The 17,094-nt window shown below is 41.6% G+C and overlaps 1 protein-coding gene across 2 annotated transcripts in view; it reads left to right on the plus strand.

The window, feature by feature from the left end:
- Positions 1-17,094, plus strand: part of plxna1b (plexin A1b) — a 178,073-nt gene that overhangs the window by 53,400 nt on the left and 107,579 nt on the right. The gene's annotated exons all lie outside the window — the stretch shown is intronic.

Consider the following 17,094-nt stretch of genomic DNA (forward strand, 5'->3'; position numbering starts at 1 on the left):
TTAAAACCTGTCCATTTTGCAAGCAAGTCTGTGGCCACTCCCTCATCGATTGTTATGTTAGTCACGTCAGAAATAAATGTTACCGCTGTGTCCAGATGCTGTGTGGCGCCTCTCCTCTAATTTTAAGAGCTTGCTTCAATCTATCAATCAACAGCTATGACTGTGAATGGCTTTTCTGTTCTCATCAGCTGCGTCATGGGGATTATTTTAGGTAGTGAGATAAGAGCTCGGGACAGATGGATGGACAAGAGATTGATGCAGTTTGTAACTTTTCCTGATCTATTGGAGTCTCACAGTTCAGCTTTACCTCAGGAAACTTTTTTACCAGTGAAGTCCTTGTTATAGCCTTGGGTTTGTCACCATCAGGTACAAACGAGTTGTTTTTTGATGGAATGAGAAAACCATTGGGTAGATGTTAAATAACATAACATCAGCAGGATTTGGTTGAATATGTTACTGTTTGATATAATTTGCTTGAGCATCAGTGTCCTCATACTGATGTGTAACCTGCTGCTATGTGTCATGCTTTTGTGTGTTTGTTTGTGTATGCGGTCTACGGAGGACACAGCTCTAGGGATAAATGGGAGCTCATTAGAATTCACCCTGTTTCCCTCTGCACTGTTCAAGACCTGTCACCCATTCAGGATTATGAATATATAATCAGTTTGTGTTCCTTCGGTGTACATTTGTGTATGCACGTGGTGTTTGTGTGTGAGCTTGTGATGGCATTGATTTGTGTGTATGTGTGTGTTTGTTTATGAGGGAGCAAGAGACAACAAACAATAACATGTTTCAAAGATTCAGCACTTCGCATTAGTCATAGTGACACCTTTCTCTAGGCATGACAATGGTCTGTTTATCCCCCCCCCCTCCCCAATGCGGTGATGATTCTACTGATGTAAGGTTAGACAATTACAGTCTCATCATATTGCCCATTGCATGTAAACACCATAGGGTGTGGATGATGGTATCATGGATGATCTCATGATTGAAATTGTAATTGACAGGGTCTCAGATTCCTCTATTTATTCATTCCCCAAAGCAGTCAGAAGTCAGTTGGTTCTTCCTGTCGACAACCATGAAACACCAACACGCCTCCATCCATGTAATAATTCTTGTCATCTGCTAACAGAGAATCAAACCAACAGATGGTTGTGAAAAATACATGGTAAACTACAAAAATAATAAAAGCAGAAGACTTGAATTAGTGGATTGTTCTCCTCTGATTCAGAAAACATTCATATTCTGTTTTGTGGGTGTGTGTTTCTGTAATGACATTGGTTTAGTCTATTAGCTTATCTTAGTCGAATAACGTTGTTGTTTTATCAGAAACTGTGATTTTAGCCTCTGACAGTTTTATGGGAGTACTTGCAGACCGTGATGCCAAGATGGAGCGCAATTCTATTCTTATTTTTCCATTACTCTGGAAAAGGCTGCTGCTGAATGCTGTTTAGAAGCCCACGCCTGAGGATAAGGGGGGCAGAATCAGTGAAAAATATTGATAGAATGGATTATTTTGCAGCATTAAATTTATTTTTTTTTAGTCTGAGAATTTATTGACAGAATTTGGAATATACTGTCTGAAAGTACCGAACAACAATTTTACACACTTATGTTTGGAAAACTTTGCTTATAATATCAACCAATTTGTTCCAAATGTATTTTAACCAGGGAGAATGAAGTACTGTTACCTAAATGATATTTTACCTGAAGCACATCTTCCTTTGTCTGTTGGCTGGACATGAAGGGCTTTGAAATCTTGTGTGATCTTCATTCAGAGTCTATTTTTAACCAAATCTCTTGCTCAAGGTTGTGCGGAGCAACAAGGCGAAGGCAGAAATATGTTTAATGAACTAATGAAGTCCCTCTGTGCTCTGTTGGCCACTCTCACACACAAGGGATGCTTTTACTAATGAGTCTTGGTTTGATGGGACACGGATAGGAGAGGATGCAGATAGAGAGATAGACGGAAAGAGGCAGACAGGGAGGAGAATGAGGAGACGGCGAACACCGAAGGAAGCTTTGCAGATAGGTAACGTCCACTGCTGTGATTAACTCATTCCAGCGGTCATCTGGATGCTGCTGTGGTCAAGGACACAGCGGCAGACCGGCCGTTGGCTGCACTTACTACTAAGGATTAAAAGCATCCATTGCCTTTAACTGCATGATTATCCTTTGGCTCGGCCAGTCAGTGGTCTTCTACCCAGATACCGGACCACATCTCACTCTCTCAATCTTTACCTCTTATAAGAAATTAAGTCGCTTCTGGTCTGTAAAGCAGTCAACAGATGGACACTGAAATAAAAATCTGCTAATTTTGGGTCAGTGTCTGGGCTACCTCTCCACTCCAAGGCACTTTTGAGCATGGACAAAGAAGCACATACACAATCTCAAGAGGTGGTCAAGGACCCCAAACAAAAGAGGACCCCAGTCGGAAATCCAATACCCATTCTAAGCTCTTGTGTTAGACCCTGAACACAAATGATGGGTTCCTCAGCTGCGCCCTTCAACTCGGCCGATTCAAAGCCTTTTACTGTGTGCCAGGAGCCCCCCCCCCCCCCAGTGTGTGGTGTGTATCCATTGTTACTCAGGTGGGTGTGGTGGGGGTGCTGCCAAATGGTCTGATCCAATTGAAGCCTCAGTGAAGTCATACAGTCATGATACAAGTTTCAGTGGATAATATAATAAAAATGTGACAAACTACGACCAGTAACTACAGTAGATAGTGAAAATGTAATCCAAACCAGCTCCTCCATTGTCTCATTTATCTGTTTCCAGATCCACCCCACAATCATTTTTTCCTTTGATGACCCACACTCAAATCTTCCACCCAGTTTCACTATGTTGAAGGAAAATGATCCATATTCTCAAGTTTCATCAGCTTTTGTTTATATATTGATAGAGGGAAATTGTGATTTTTTGTTTTGTTTTGTGCTCCTAAAGTGAAAAAAAAAAGTCATATAATCTTCTACCTTATCCCGAACCCCACTCCATTGGGTTCCAAGTTCCATTCCTCCAACAATGTTTTATTAAAATTAATCATATAGCTCTTATGTAATCCTTTGAAGAGAAAAAATAAAAACTGACACTAGCAAAGACATCGGCAGAAGTAATAAAGATAATAGTGATAAATTATAAAGAAGACATTGACCTCTGCTCTATTGCTTTATTGGGTCTGTTCATGTTCTTGAGAATATCAAGCGTTATTGGTTTTTCCTGTTTGCTAAACAAATAATGACTTACCTGTAAATGTGACCCTTAAGATGGGGAATAGCCATGACCTTGTTCCCTAATATTTTCAGAATACAATATATTTAATGCACTTTTTCTGCCCACGTCTTGTTAAAGGATTGCAGGGGTTAATAAGGAGTGACAGTTTGTCATTAGTGTGTGTATATCGCTTTGTGAAGTCGGTGATGTATTCCTCTGGGACTGGGACACCATAAGGAGACCATGTCACAGCCTAATCGACTGATGATTGTTGTTCCTCCGGTGCATAATGTGACCCTATCAAACTCTTAATGCGTGTTGGTTTGTTTCTGTCTGTGTGTATGAGCCATGCAAGATCCAAATAACATGGCATTTTTGTGTTTAAGTGTTTTTTTGTTTTGTCTTTTTTGGAAATGTTTCATGTGTAAGTCTGGCAGGGTTTCTGTTGCTGGCTCTAAAACTAGGCTCAAACTTAACCACTGGACTCTTTGTTTTTCTTGGAGGCAATAATCTGTTGGTCTTAACATCAGGCTAAATGTAAAGCTTTATAATGTGGATGAGTTTCTAGATACTAACGCACTGAAGCTGAAAAGTCAGGAGGTGCGGGTGAATGTTTATGCTAACATGAAGGCATTCACATTGTGAAGACACATCTTACCAAACAATCAATCCATGAATAGTTACGAAGGAGGTGTATTTTATGTTTCCATGATGTAGAAAATATTTTCCTGTAGTTCAGCCCTGCAAATACGTATGCACTCAGCAATTCACTGGTTTCATCATGAGCCATCCAGTTCTCATGTCTTCTCAAGCAAAGACAAAAGGCAGGCTGGTGGTTATGGGTAGGTTTCAGAAAGTGTTTTATGTGTGAGGCCAGAGAACAACCAAAAGACTTGTGGAGCAGCTAGTAGCAGTTAGCAGGTGACTCAAGCAAGTAAAATCAAACCAAAATGTCAAAGTAGACGGACAGCATGACATCTGGCAGCTTGTAGAGGACGAGATTAGTTAACATGGAAAAAGAAAGGCGAAAAAAATTTTTTTCTTGTACCAGCTCACTGTTTCAAAATGACACACAAGCGGCATTGTTGTTTTGTTTAGTGTAAACAAAAGCCGTTGTAGGGAAGGGTCTTCATTGTAGCACAGTTGACCGATCTAAGCAAAGGGCTCAGTTGAGTCCACATCCCTCCATCCTCAGGTTAAACGGCGTGATTTTTCACCCAAATTACTAAATCTTCTTTGGGGGCTGGGTTCAGGCCTCTAGCTGGGAATCAACCTCTGAAACAGGGAGATACAAAGGAGAACTGGGATGACTGCCACTAAATGGAAAACAAGTAAGAATGGCCGCAACAGTGTGGCTTTCACACATTCACAGGCCTCTCAACACTTCTGTCTCTTCATTTTATCTTACTTCTTTATAACTTTCAATACAGTTCCCACCCCACCCCTTCCTTGCCACTGACCTGTACCACACTCCAGGTCTGCCGTAATAGTTCACTGGGATGATCTTGGCTGCTGCCCACCAAATACTACAGCAATGATTCAAAAGCCACAAGGCTGAACTGAACTGAACTGTTTTACAATTGAATGTATGTAAACGTGAGAACAACCTTTTCTAAAACGCTTTTCCTTTTCATTTATACTGAAAACAGCAGTGGAATATTGCTGCCCAGGTACCCATTTTGAGTCTACAAAGAAGGTGAAGCACATTAAAGGTGCTACAGTCCAGTCTTAACAGGACTGTAGCAGACGAAGATACGAGGTGAAGGAAACTAAAGCTGAAAGAGAAAATGAGCTGCTAAAGTCATCACAGAGAGGAAAGGAAGTAAAAGACCACACGTAACCACTTCAACTGGACCCCAGAAGAACTCGCTGACAAATATGACATTAATTCTCGCTTGTGTGTCTGTGTGACGGTGGACAGGGACAGCTGTGGACTGACATTTAGCAGATGCACCAGCCATGTATGCACTCTAAAACCACGGCATGACCTAGTCCCAAGTGCTGTTTAATCCTTAATGGTTGTGACATCACTCATCATGTGACAAAAAATCGAGAGTATAAAACAGTTTTTTTATAGCTGTAGTCTCTAAATTCCAGTGTATTGAAATGTTTAGGATTACAGTATTCAATAAGCTTACCTTGTCTGAGTGATTAGTGGGCTGGATTGATTAACTCAGAATCTCTTGGAAATACCGGAAGCATCAACTGAAAGTAATACACATGTTCTTACAGACTTAACTATTTTAGTGTTGCACAGTGATTTAAAATTAAGCCTTATCTTTTAGCAATAATAGCTATGGGAAGGATATCCCTTCCTGCGAAAAAGACAACACAGAACTTCTCTGGACTTTCTTCTCCTGGCAAATGAGTGGAGTTGAAAACACAAAACCAGGAAGTGGATGTTGTTGAAGCTGTAGGTAAAATCATTGCCCCACTGCAAACATTCATGTTAGCTGGTGGGTGCAACGCTACATATTATATGGTTCTACACGTGGGCTGATAACTGCACTCATATAACATCTATTAATAGTGCCACTGCTCAACCAGAGCCACTTAACACTGCCTTATGTAAACACAAGGTCACAAAGAGCTTTTGCCGAGAGATTGACTGTGACTGAAGGAGTGTACAGTATGCAGATACAGGAATACACTCCTCTGCTCGCATGAAGCCACCTGGCCTGCTCTGGAGTGTGCATGCAAACAAACATAAACGCATAGGCTTGTTTTCATATTGTCTGGGGAGATGACATGAACTATACACACTGTTGACAACCTCACCATAAATCTGTAACCTTAACCCAATCTGTCAAGTCTTTATCTGGAATTTGAGTGACTTAAATTATGGGTTCCAGCATTTTTGTTCACATGAAGATGTTGGACCTCAAACCAAGAGTTGGCTTCCAAGTTTAAGACCCCACAGAGGCAGTGCAGTATCTATAAACTTTGCAAAAATGTAAAAAAGTTGTTTTTCTCCATCTATTTCTGTAGATAACATTACTTTTGATGTTGTGGCGAACCATAGACCACATTCAACCACATTCAGACATGCACTTAAGCACTCCAGACATGCATTACACTGCCTAAGTAGATATTGCTGCCAGGTATAGGGCAGATGTTCTACCTCTCTTTTGACCTGTAGCAAAATGACACCCAAAAAAATTACACCCAAAACAAACCAGGTACGACCACATTCCTGTCAACTTACAACAATTAGAAGATGTAATCGACTGTGTTTGTTTATGTGAGTTTGTCCAGGACCTAATGAGAGTCATAGAATTAGAATGACCAAGGTTAGCATTCAGGCCAACAGGGACACTAATAAAAAACACACAATGTCAGATGATTTTTGTATAGTGAAACATGTTTCCAACTCCAAATCATCACTAAAATATTGTGTTGTAATGTGTAAGAGCTGAACTCAGAGAAATTCAACAAGTTAAAAGTGCAAATGATGACAAGACAGGACCTGAAAAAAAAAATCAGAGAATGGATGGACAAAAAGGATGAATAATGAAGAGAAAAATGGGCAGAAAGCTGATGAAAAGCTGTTTGATTGATAAGTGTGAGACATTTTTAAATCAGAGCTTCCTGGCTGCCAATTACAATCTGAAAGTGTGTGTGTTTTGACTGATTGAGAGAAAGACCAGGGCAAATATAAGGAAGGAGAGAGATCAGATTTTGTCTAAAGCAACACTGAAAGGGGTGACCTCTCGTTTTTCTGTGTTGGCAAGGGAGGACCTGGCACGAGTAAGGGAAGAGAGATCATATAGGAGGGAAGGAATGAAAGAAACTCTGAAGGAAAGAAGTGTGGACTGATTGAAAAAATGCTGATGGTGGGAGGGGAGAGTACTTTAATATTGTCATGGAATCTGGAAAAGAGTCAAAATAAAAAATTGAAACTCCGAGCAGTGCGTAGAGTGACGGCCGTGTTTACGGCATCGCTTGATGAGGAATGGCAGAGCCATCAGGATACTGTGCGCTACCATCAGCATCGAAGTAAACGCCTCTGGTATCTGCAGCTGCATGTGTGCGCGTCGCTGACAAAAACCGCCTCTGACACATGTCACTAAGCGTTACGTTCTCTTCCTCTTCATTCTGCTCTCTAACCATTTCTCTCCATCTTCCTCTGCAGGGTACCCTGCTTAAAATAAACTTCAGATCCATTGCTAGTGAGTAAAAGAGAAGTTCAAGTGTTTGAATATTGTGCTCAAGTTAATGTTTGTCACTGCTCCCACGTAAACACACAGGGAACCTGAAGATCTGGTGAGAAACACTTCCCCTTGCGTTTCCAGTCAGCTGAGAAACTGCTTTTTATGGCAGAGCTTTTTATTCTGTCGCTTTTCTTCTGCACTCATACATCCTCACGACCAAACACACACATCTGCTGGCTTGTTTTGCCCTTTCACTTCCCCCAGACTCCTGTGGCCCACAGACAGAGACAGGAAGTGTATATCAGCAGGGGAAGTTGTCCATACAGAAAATGAAGGAAATCCTTCATCCTAGATTACTTTTTCTCACACATGCTGAACACACACAGACACGCACACACACAGAAACAGCACATACTAATACAGGTATATCTCGGTTTATGTTGTTTTAAGTTCAGTGTTTCTCGATTTTACGTCGGTTTAAAAAAAAAACAGGGATAATTAAAAATCACTCGACTTTACTTCTGTCCACCACAAATATTGTAATCGTAAAATCACTAGTAAACCGTCAAAAGCACATATTGTCATGTCACTTTCCAATAAATAAGTAAGAAAAACCTGTATTGTTATATTATTAGCCCTTAGCATCCCCAGTTAAATGCAATGCGGAAAAAGTGGCTGAAGATGAGACTGATGTGATTGACTTTTTTTCTGTACTGTATTAAGAAATAAAATGTAACTGTCTACAAAATTGATTTGTATTAACCAAATATTATTGAAATGAGGTACAGTACAGAACTGGGAATGGTTATTTTCAGTTTAGCCTGTAGACAAGTTACATCGCTGTGTCTCCTGGAAAAGCAGACATGTGTGGATGTGCAAAATACACACACACACACACACACACACACACACACACACACACACACACACACACACACACACACACACACACATACATACACATTCCACTAAGCGGCAACATGGTAGCTCAGCAGGAATTATATTTTAAAGCTCAATTAGACTTCGATTCTTATTTCGAGAAATGAACATGTTACAGATGGTGTCACTCACTCTCTCTGTTTAAAACACACAGTTTTCTGGTCTCCTCCTAGGACTCACCACAGGATAGATGGAGACAAGGATGAGATTAGAATTTGATGTAAATATGTCTAATCTTGCTCCGTTTGCCAAGCTGTTTGGCTAAGTGGTAGAAAAAAATGTGTCTCATATCCTCAGCATGTAATATTAGTGGAAATCATTTTTACATCCCACTTCAAAGCAGTAAGGTATTGTAATTGTCAATGTTCGAGTGTTCGTCCGTCCGTTCGTCCACCGAATATCTTCACAACCGTCGCAGCAAAGGGGATGAAAATAAGATGATGACCGTGACCTTGAGAAAACTAGGTCAAGGTCAAATTTCCACTTTTGTACAGTCAGGAACCGGATAAGATAGAGAGACGAGTAAGAAGGCCAGTGTGAGTAAGACCATAGATCAAAGCTAGTGCTTTGATCTATGGTTTGAGATATTTTTTGCACATATCTCAGGCACCGGATAAGATAAGATAAGAAAGATGAAACAAAAGACGTTATATTCAGGGAGGCAAGTGGATAAAAATTAGATCACTACCATGACCTTGAAAAACTAAGTAGTGGTCACATTTTCACTTTTATCTCTGGAACCTCATGACAAATAGAATGCACGAGTTACATGTTGGATCATGGGTCTTTTATTAAATAACCCTGACCTATGAAAGTAGGTCAGGTTAAAATTTTGTGTTGAAGAGTGTTGAAGTGTCTCGCTGCCTTGTTCTAATTTGTCTTCGATCGGTGCAGCTGGAGACACTAATCATGTTATTCAACAACCTGTCTTTTTTTAACTTCCTGTTATAAACAGCAAGACTTATCATTAAAATGAAACACCAACTAGATGCATTGCTAGGTGTGTACATGTGTGCGTGCGTGCGTGCGTGTGTGTGCGCGCGCTTGCATGTCTGACCTCAACATGCAGCCTAATCCTGCTATTAGCCTTGTACCCAAATCTCAGAAAGCATTCTGAAATGTTGTGTTGCTGTTGTGCTTCGGGACGATGCCAGAGGCACAGTCAAGGCCATGAGCGATGCTGAACTCCCAAGCCTGCCGCGTGTCACCCTCACCTTCCAGCTGGCCATTTATGAGGCCTCTTAGGCTCAGGGAGGGGCTGTTAGATGTGGTAGTTATGTCATATTTGTTCAAAAAGCAGTTAAATTCTACATTTGTACTCAAATGCAAGGGTTGTACTTGGTCTAACAAAAGTGGTACAACTGCTTTCCTAATGTGAAGAGATAAAAAGGTGTAACATGGGTATCCTGCCTTCTTACTCACTTGCTTCCTCTTCCACCTCCTCATTGTGTAGTTTCCAGTAAGAATCACCATCCCAATTGTCTTCCTCCCCTGCTTCCTTTTCTCAAGCTGTCAGTTGGGTTAGCTCCAGGTTTAATCTACAGTGTGTGTGTGTGTGTGTGTGTGTGTGTGTGTGTGTGTGCGTGCGTGCGTGCGTGTGTGGAAAAACTTTGAATAGATAACACACGCTCGCCCTCACCCTCAAACACACACATGCAAAAGACAGATGGTCCAACCTGTAGGTTCTCCACGGCCCATTTGTTGAGGGGCTATGCTTCACTGTCCGCCCTAACTGTGCATTCACACACACAGAACTGCGCACAAACAATAAATCCAGGCCAGCACAATGTAACGCCTGCAACGGACATGGTGGGGGAGTGACAGGCAATGCCAGAAAAGCACACCGAGTCCTGGAGTTCATCTGGAGGTAAACTTGATTCACACTCACGGGAGGGCATGTGATGCAGTTCTTCAACCAGGAAGGAACTTGGCAGCATTTGAAAGACTTTTTCTCCTGAAGTTTGTATTGTTAGCTTTAGTGTTAGAAAAATGATCAAAATCCTGAGTTGAACTACATCTAGATTATTTGGATTGCTTTTTACGTAAATATATTTTTGGCAGTTTAATTGCTGAATTCCAAGCTAAGAAATATTGTAAAGGATAATTACAGTCGAGGACTGCAACATCCCACGACACCCTGATTTCAAAATTTTACCCTGACCTAAGTCATCAATCAGGGGCATTTAATAAAAGACCCATAATCCAACATGTAATCCGGTTTTGAGATGTGCAAAAATATCTCAAGATAGAAAATATTTCAGACCATAGATCAAAGCTAGTGCTTTGATCATCATCTAATTTCCATCCCCTTTGCCGCCCGAGTAATGTGCTTTTTGTTTCATTTTTCTATCTGCGACAGTTGCGAAGATATTTGGTGGACAAACAGACGGACGGACGAACACTGACAATTACAATAACAACACTGCTTTGAAGCGGGATGTAATTACAATCAAGACAAATAATTAGAAAATGAAAACAGTATTTCGTGGGAGTTTCTAACAATTTCTTAAAGAGAATCTTTATGCTACCACTGTAAAGAGTGATAAAATGACATGAAATAATTTTCTCAACATAAAAATATGTACTCACCAATATGAGAAAGAAACTTCCTTATAATTCCAATCTGTCTTTCTTTCATTTTCTCCAACTGTATAAAGCAACACTCAGATTAACAGCTTGCTAATCAGGTAACCAGCTAGGTCTGACAGAGGTATCTTCAATTCACCTCGCTTTATATGCTCATTGATTCTCAGACCACCATAACAACACCCACATGGAGGCATAAACACTTTCATGCACCCAGCACATACACAACAATTGGTGGACTCACACTCAGAAAATACAAAGGCAACAGCTGTGGAAAACACACACCTACATACACACACATGCATACGTACATGCAGTGATTTCCTAACTCATAGATGGAGTTGAGAGGTCCCGGTGGGAAAAGCCACTTTCCGGAACATTTTACCCAATTTGCATTGCTCCTGGCTCCATCGCACTCTCTGAGGAGAGGAGATGGGACTGAGGAACAAGCCTGTGTGTGTGTGTGTGTGTGTGTGTGTGTGTGTGTGTGTGTGTGTGTGTGTGTGTGTGTGTGTGTGTGTGTGTGTGTGTGTGTGTGTCCCACAGTTATGACACTCCAGCGAGTGTCATAATTTAGGAATGGGGGAAACGTGTGTTTCGGTTAAGTCAGCACAGAGACACACTCCATGCACCTTTTATTGCCTGAGAACATTTTAAATCCTGCACACTCACTATTTCATCCATCTTTCCAGGCATCCATCCTTCCAATACACTACTTATTGATTCCCACACTGTTTCACAGATTCGCTGAAAGTCAAGTTTGACTGTTAATGAAATTGGCTTTGTATAAATCTACTCCAAAGAGAGTCCCGCCATGATAAATATTCACAGCTGTGGAATTAATAGACTGAACTGGATGTGAATCATAAGGCCGTTAACAATCACACAAATCGCATTTTAGTGAACATCCAAGATTTCATAACATCAGGATGCGCCCCTTTGGATTGTAGTGTTTTTCTTCAACCTGGCATTTATACTCTACCTGACAAACAGGTACGCTCAGCGGGAGCGAGTGATGCAGGTCCAATACATTAGAGGAATGATGCAATGAGAGGAGTCAGAGCTGCAAGCAATCAGTCTGATTAAGTGTGTGCGTGTGTCGCCGCTCCTTTCTCTCCCTCTCCACCACTATACCGCTCCTGTTTAATACCTTCCTCAGAGGAATCAGGTTGTTTTTCCAGGCGTTGACATTATATCACCTGGTTAGGAACACGTGAAAGCACTAGTGTGATGAAAAACACAGTCACCAGTCCACCTAGGGACCTGTAGGGGGTGTGGGGTGGATGATAAGTTAGTCATCCATGTAATAAACAGAATATATATAATGTGTGTGTGTGTGTGTGTGTGTGTGTGTGTGTGTGTGTGTGTGTGTGTGTGTGTGTGTGTGTGTGTGTGTGTGTGTGTGTGTGTGCGCGAAATATGTAAGAGAATTGCTTATTGTAACAAATTAAACTTCCATCTGATTATTGTTATTATTATTATTTCATTAAGATTATTGTAATGCAACTTGCAGCAGGTGAACAACAACATTTTAAATCAAACTACAGGACTGTGGAGAATGTAGTTCAACTGATCATTAGCTTCAGGTCTGTGAGGCCACATAAAATCACCATCCTGCATCTTTATCAGGAAGTCCAAATCAGAAGGTAATTTCCCTTAAAGCCTGCCTCTGAGCTCTAATCACCTGGAGAGGAAAACAATGGTCAGGGGCTCTGCAGCATCACCTTCACTCAGATTAACTCACCTCAGGCACTTTCCAATAACTCTAAGTGGCTTTGTCACTTCATTGTGTCATTGATTTTTAGAGAGAGTGATGTATGTCAGCAAGCAAAAAAGAAGCCACCTGTGATAATCCAAGGAATCTTTGGATAATGAGTGTAGGAGCTGATGCATGCAAGCATTTCAGTCAGAAATATGTTACATTATCATAAATCTGAATAGGGTGTGTAGCTGCAGCTCACAAATAGCAATGAATGATCAACATACTCCAGTTTGATTGTGGGATATTTCAAGACAGTCGTAAAGAAATCTGCACTGCAGCCATTTAAACAGCCGACCATAGAAAGCATTGTGTTACTTAACATACATTGTCCAGACACTGTGTCATGAATGGCATAATGTTGTGACCCACGGCACTGATGTTGCTTCCTGTTGTGAGGTTCCTGACACATACAGAGTGTGACAGAAGTCTCAGAAAGAAGGTAAGTAGGGTACAATTGCAGCCGTGCCAGTTACTGCACATGAACTTTATCTGGCAGCTGCTCTCTAACACACTTCATCCCCAGCGGCAGCCTTGACCCTCTTGCCTCCTCTTCACTCCACTGCATCACTAAATGCAGCTATTTTGGCTCCCGTAGGGCCCATGATAGAGCTCTGGTCGCCTCCTGGCCACATTCATACTGCTGGGCCTGTAATGAAACTATGGATTTTCCATCGTAGTCGTGACACTAACTGCCTGTTTGCTGTGCATGCAGTGTCTCATGTGCTCTCCTTTACTGTATACATGGAGAGGGGGGGAGTCATTTCCCCAATAACGCTTCTTCTCCAATTCTTTAACATATTTATGGCTGTGATAATGGTTTATCAAGCAGGTAGCATTAACTAACCAACTCTAGATTCATGAAGGTCAAGAAACATGAATAGTGATTGTAAAGGAGTGAAATGTAGAGTTAATGTGCAGAAGTGGTATATTCTCAATATATAGCAGGAGCATTTGCATCAAACATTTCTTCTTTAATGTAATGCTGTAGTATTGTAAGCAAATGTAATATCAGAGCAACATAAAGAGTGGTAGACTGAATCCTGTTCACTGCCACTATGTCGTGCATCGTTGAGCATGTTCCCACAAACACACAGCTCATCTGCAAGCGCACAAGCACTAAGAATGAACACGCCGAGGGAGTTAATGAGAGAGTGTGCTGCCTCTGCAGTTTCCTCTCTCCGTCTGTCTGTCTCACTTTACAATCACACACACACACACACACACACACACACTCACACACACACACACACACACACACACACACACACACACACACACACACACACACACACACACACACACACACACACACACACACACACACACACAGCGGGGTAAACATGACCTACAAGCCTACTTATTTCCAACCCCTGGTGAAGCTACATCCCCAGCACTGCGCCGCTGCTGTATGTGACTCTAACGCTCAACTTTGGTGCAGCAATCTAGTTTCAATGTTGTGACCAAGTTCAAATCCCTTGCCTACATCACAAGCATCATAAACATCAATGCTCCCTGACACACACTCAATTTTACTCTCGCTGTCTCACCAACAGTGGCTGCCCTGACTATTGTTGCCATGGCAACAAAGGAGCGGGCCCACCACTGGGGATTTGGAGACAACTTGGAGTAAAGACCCCTATATTACTGGAACCTTATTATTGGGGTGTGCGTGTATGTGCTCAACTGTGACCGTGTTTATTGTTCAGGGCGTAAAACCCGCTTGATTTCTTCTGCTCAGTAATAACGCGGGTCTCTCACAAGGGCATCAGTGCAGCCGCATGCAATACTCTCACCACGGCACAGGGGAGAGATACAATATAAAAGGAACAATCTAAGTCAAGTTTACACTCTCATGTAAAGAAAGATCTGTCATTGATTTAATTATAGGTGAATACAAGGATTGTGACAAACATCACACACCAGGGGAGAGAAGAGGATGAAGCCCATGCGGCCGTTACTTACTCCCCCTCCCCTCTCCTGTGCACACACACTGCCTGTGTTGGCCCTATCCATTCCAAGGTTATCAGTAATCCAATAGGTTTCCCTGGAAGCAGGCAGTTTTCCAGAGACACAGCCAATATCCTGAAAGCAGAAACATCCGGAAAGAATATCTACCTAGTGACAAAGTGTTCCGGTCCTGTCCTCCTGTCTTCCTCTATAATTATGGGATGCTGCTATATTTGGTTAGGTAATTTGCTTCGGCTGTTTCTTTTTTGTCGCTGAGACTTTCTGGTTTATGAGTACTATACTTCAATCCCACAATGACTAGCAGTTGTCTTTAAAAGCACCCTGTCACACTATAGAAAGTCTGATAGTCCATGTTATCTCACATTATGCACATATTCCCATAAACACACCAACCAAGGTTGACATGTCACTGTCTAATTCCAGACCAGTGACCCATGAACATATGAAATAAGGCTTTTATGGATGGTAACACATATTTCAGTTCTTAGGCAACAGCTTGGAGTAAACCCCAGCTGCAGACACAAGGGTAGCTTGAAACAGTAGCATATGATGCATATAGGGTGGTGTGACATCAACTTAACCTCAGTGCTTCACCAATGACAATTCAGTCTCCAGAGAAATCCATTGAAATCCACTGAAGGGGAATTTAACTTGTTTACAGTGCAAGGAAGTGGTCCATAAAGTATTTATATGCTGCTCAGGCTAAGCCAAATGATGACCACTGTACTGCACAGTGTCCTTAGTTTCCACGCATAAATTCTCTATCTCAGGCTCCAGTTCATGCTGATTGTGTTTCACATCTTTGCATGCGTGCTCACATGTTCTCATGTTTCTTGGCTGTGATCCTATTGTGTGTGTGTGTGTGTGTGTGTGTGTGTGTGTGTGTGTGTGTGTGTGTGTGTGTGTGTGTGTGTGTGTGTGTGTGTGTGTGTGTGTGTGTGTGTGTGTGTGTGTGTGTGTGTGTGTGTGTGTGTGTGTGTGCGCTCGTGCTCTTGTATTTGGTAATGAGTGTGTGCATGTAAAATTGTGTGTGAATGCAGCCCCTCCCTGGGGACCCTATTTGTGGTGCTTTAATTAGCTTAATCCAACAGCAACACATAGACAGAGGGGTGGTAGAGGGGGAACAGAGGAGAATATCTCTCCTGCTGCCATTTACTGACACACACACACGCGCGCGCCCCTCCCCCATCTTGGCTTTTGGTACCGATGGTACCTGGCCAGAGCATTGTAAAACCCAAGGGGAGGAAGCAACTGTCTTTGAAATGGCCGCATGTGCTGCTGGAGGCCAACTAAACCATTTCCTAGGAGATGCTGCATTCAAACTGTAGCCAAGGTAAATGACCAATTAAATCTAACAGTGAGGGCTTAATTGGTGTTAGCCAATTTAGAATGATACTATGCAATTAATGTTATAGAGAAGGTATAGACAAGGCTGTTGGGAGTTTCTGATTGCCTCAGTTTGTTAATTTCTGCAGCCCAGATGAGTATTTGTAACCAAGACAATTTTATAGGAATGGTATAGAGAAAGGAAGCAATGGATATAATGTAGCTAGGTAAAAAGAGAATTAAGTGGGAGGTGAAAGACTGTGTTGGGAGAGAGTAGGCGGGAGTGAGGGAGGGATTGAAAGAGAGGACTGGAGGTAGGAGGGAAGGAAAAAAGATACACAAACAAATGCTAGCCTTGGGAATAAGTGCAATCAGCTCAGTCAGTCAACTAATGACTAATTCCTTAGAGAAAATAGAGGAGCAGAAAGAAAGTAACAATGGCATGAGTAAATCAAAAATAAAGGAAAAAGAGTGTTGGTGTGAAAGAGACCAGAACTGAAGGGAGCACAAGAGACAAGGAGAACAGAGATGGATGCATGCATGACTAATTAAAGACTCCATCAGTTCGAAACATTTGAACCCAAAGGAAAAAACAGATAAATATTTTACCCCAAAGAGGAGACAATGAGCTCTCATTGCATCCAAATTTAACAGGCTCTTGTTGGGGAGAGGAGAAATGCAGGGAAACAGAAACACAGAGGCAGTGAAAAAGAAATAAATCTCTGCAAAAAGGTGAATAACACTTCATGTTAGGTGAGCCTCCCCTGAAAAGCCCAATTCTTCATTTTTAAGGGCTTAGCAGATGGAAACAAAAAAGCCACAAGGTCAACTGCCCCATAATAGAGCCATTATTTGATTCTATCCCATTTATGCTAACGTTAGAAACAAGAATCTAAGCCACTGATGGAACAACAATTATTTATATTAATACTCACAATATTAAACCCCAGCACAGTTATTTGAGTTGACTTGCTGCCCCCATATTAGATCTAACAAACAAACCAGAGAAAGCTTAGTTAGACGAATGCTAAGCTAAAAGATTAGCCAGAGGACATAAGTCCTGTATGGGAGATGGGCTTTCCACATGACAATCACAAACTCCTGTTCTAACAGGATTAACTACAATATGGCTAGCAGTGGTCAGAAGGCCAG

The sequence above is a fragment of the Antennarius striatus genome, chromosome 5 (assembly GCF_040054535.1).
Source record: "Antennarius striatus isolate MH-2024 chromosome 5, ASM4005453v1, whole genome shotgun sequence".
NCBI lineage: Eukaryota > Metazoa > Chordata > Actinopteri > Lophiiformes > Antennariidae > Antennarius > Antennarius striatus.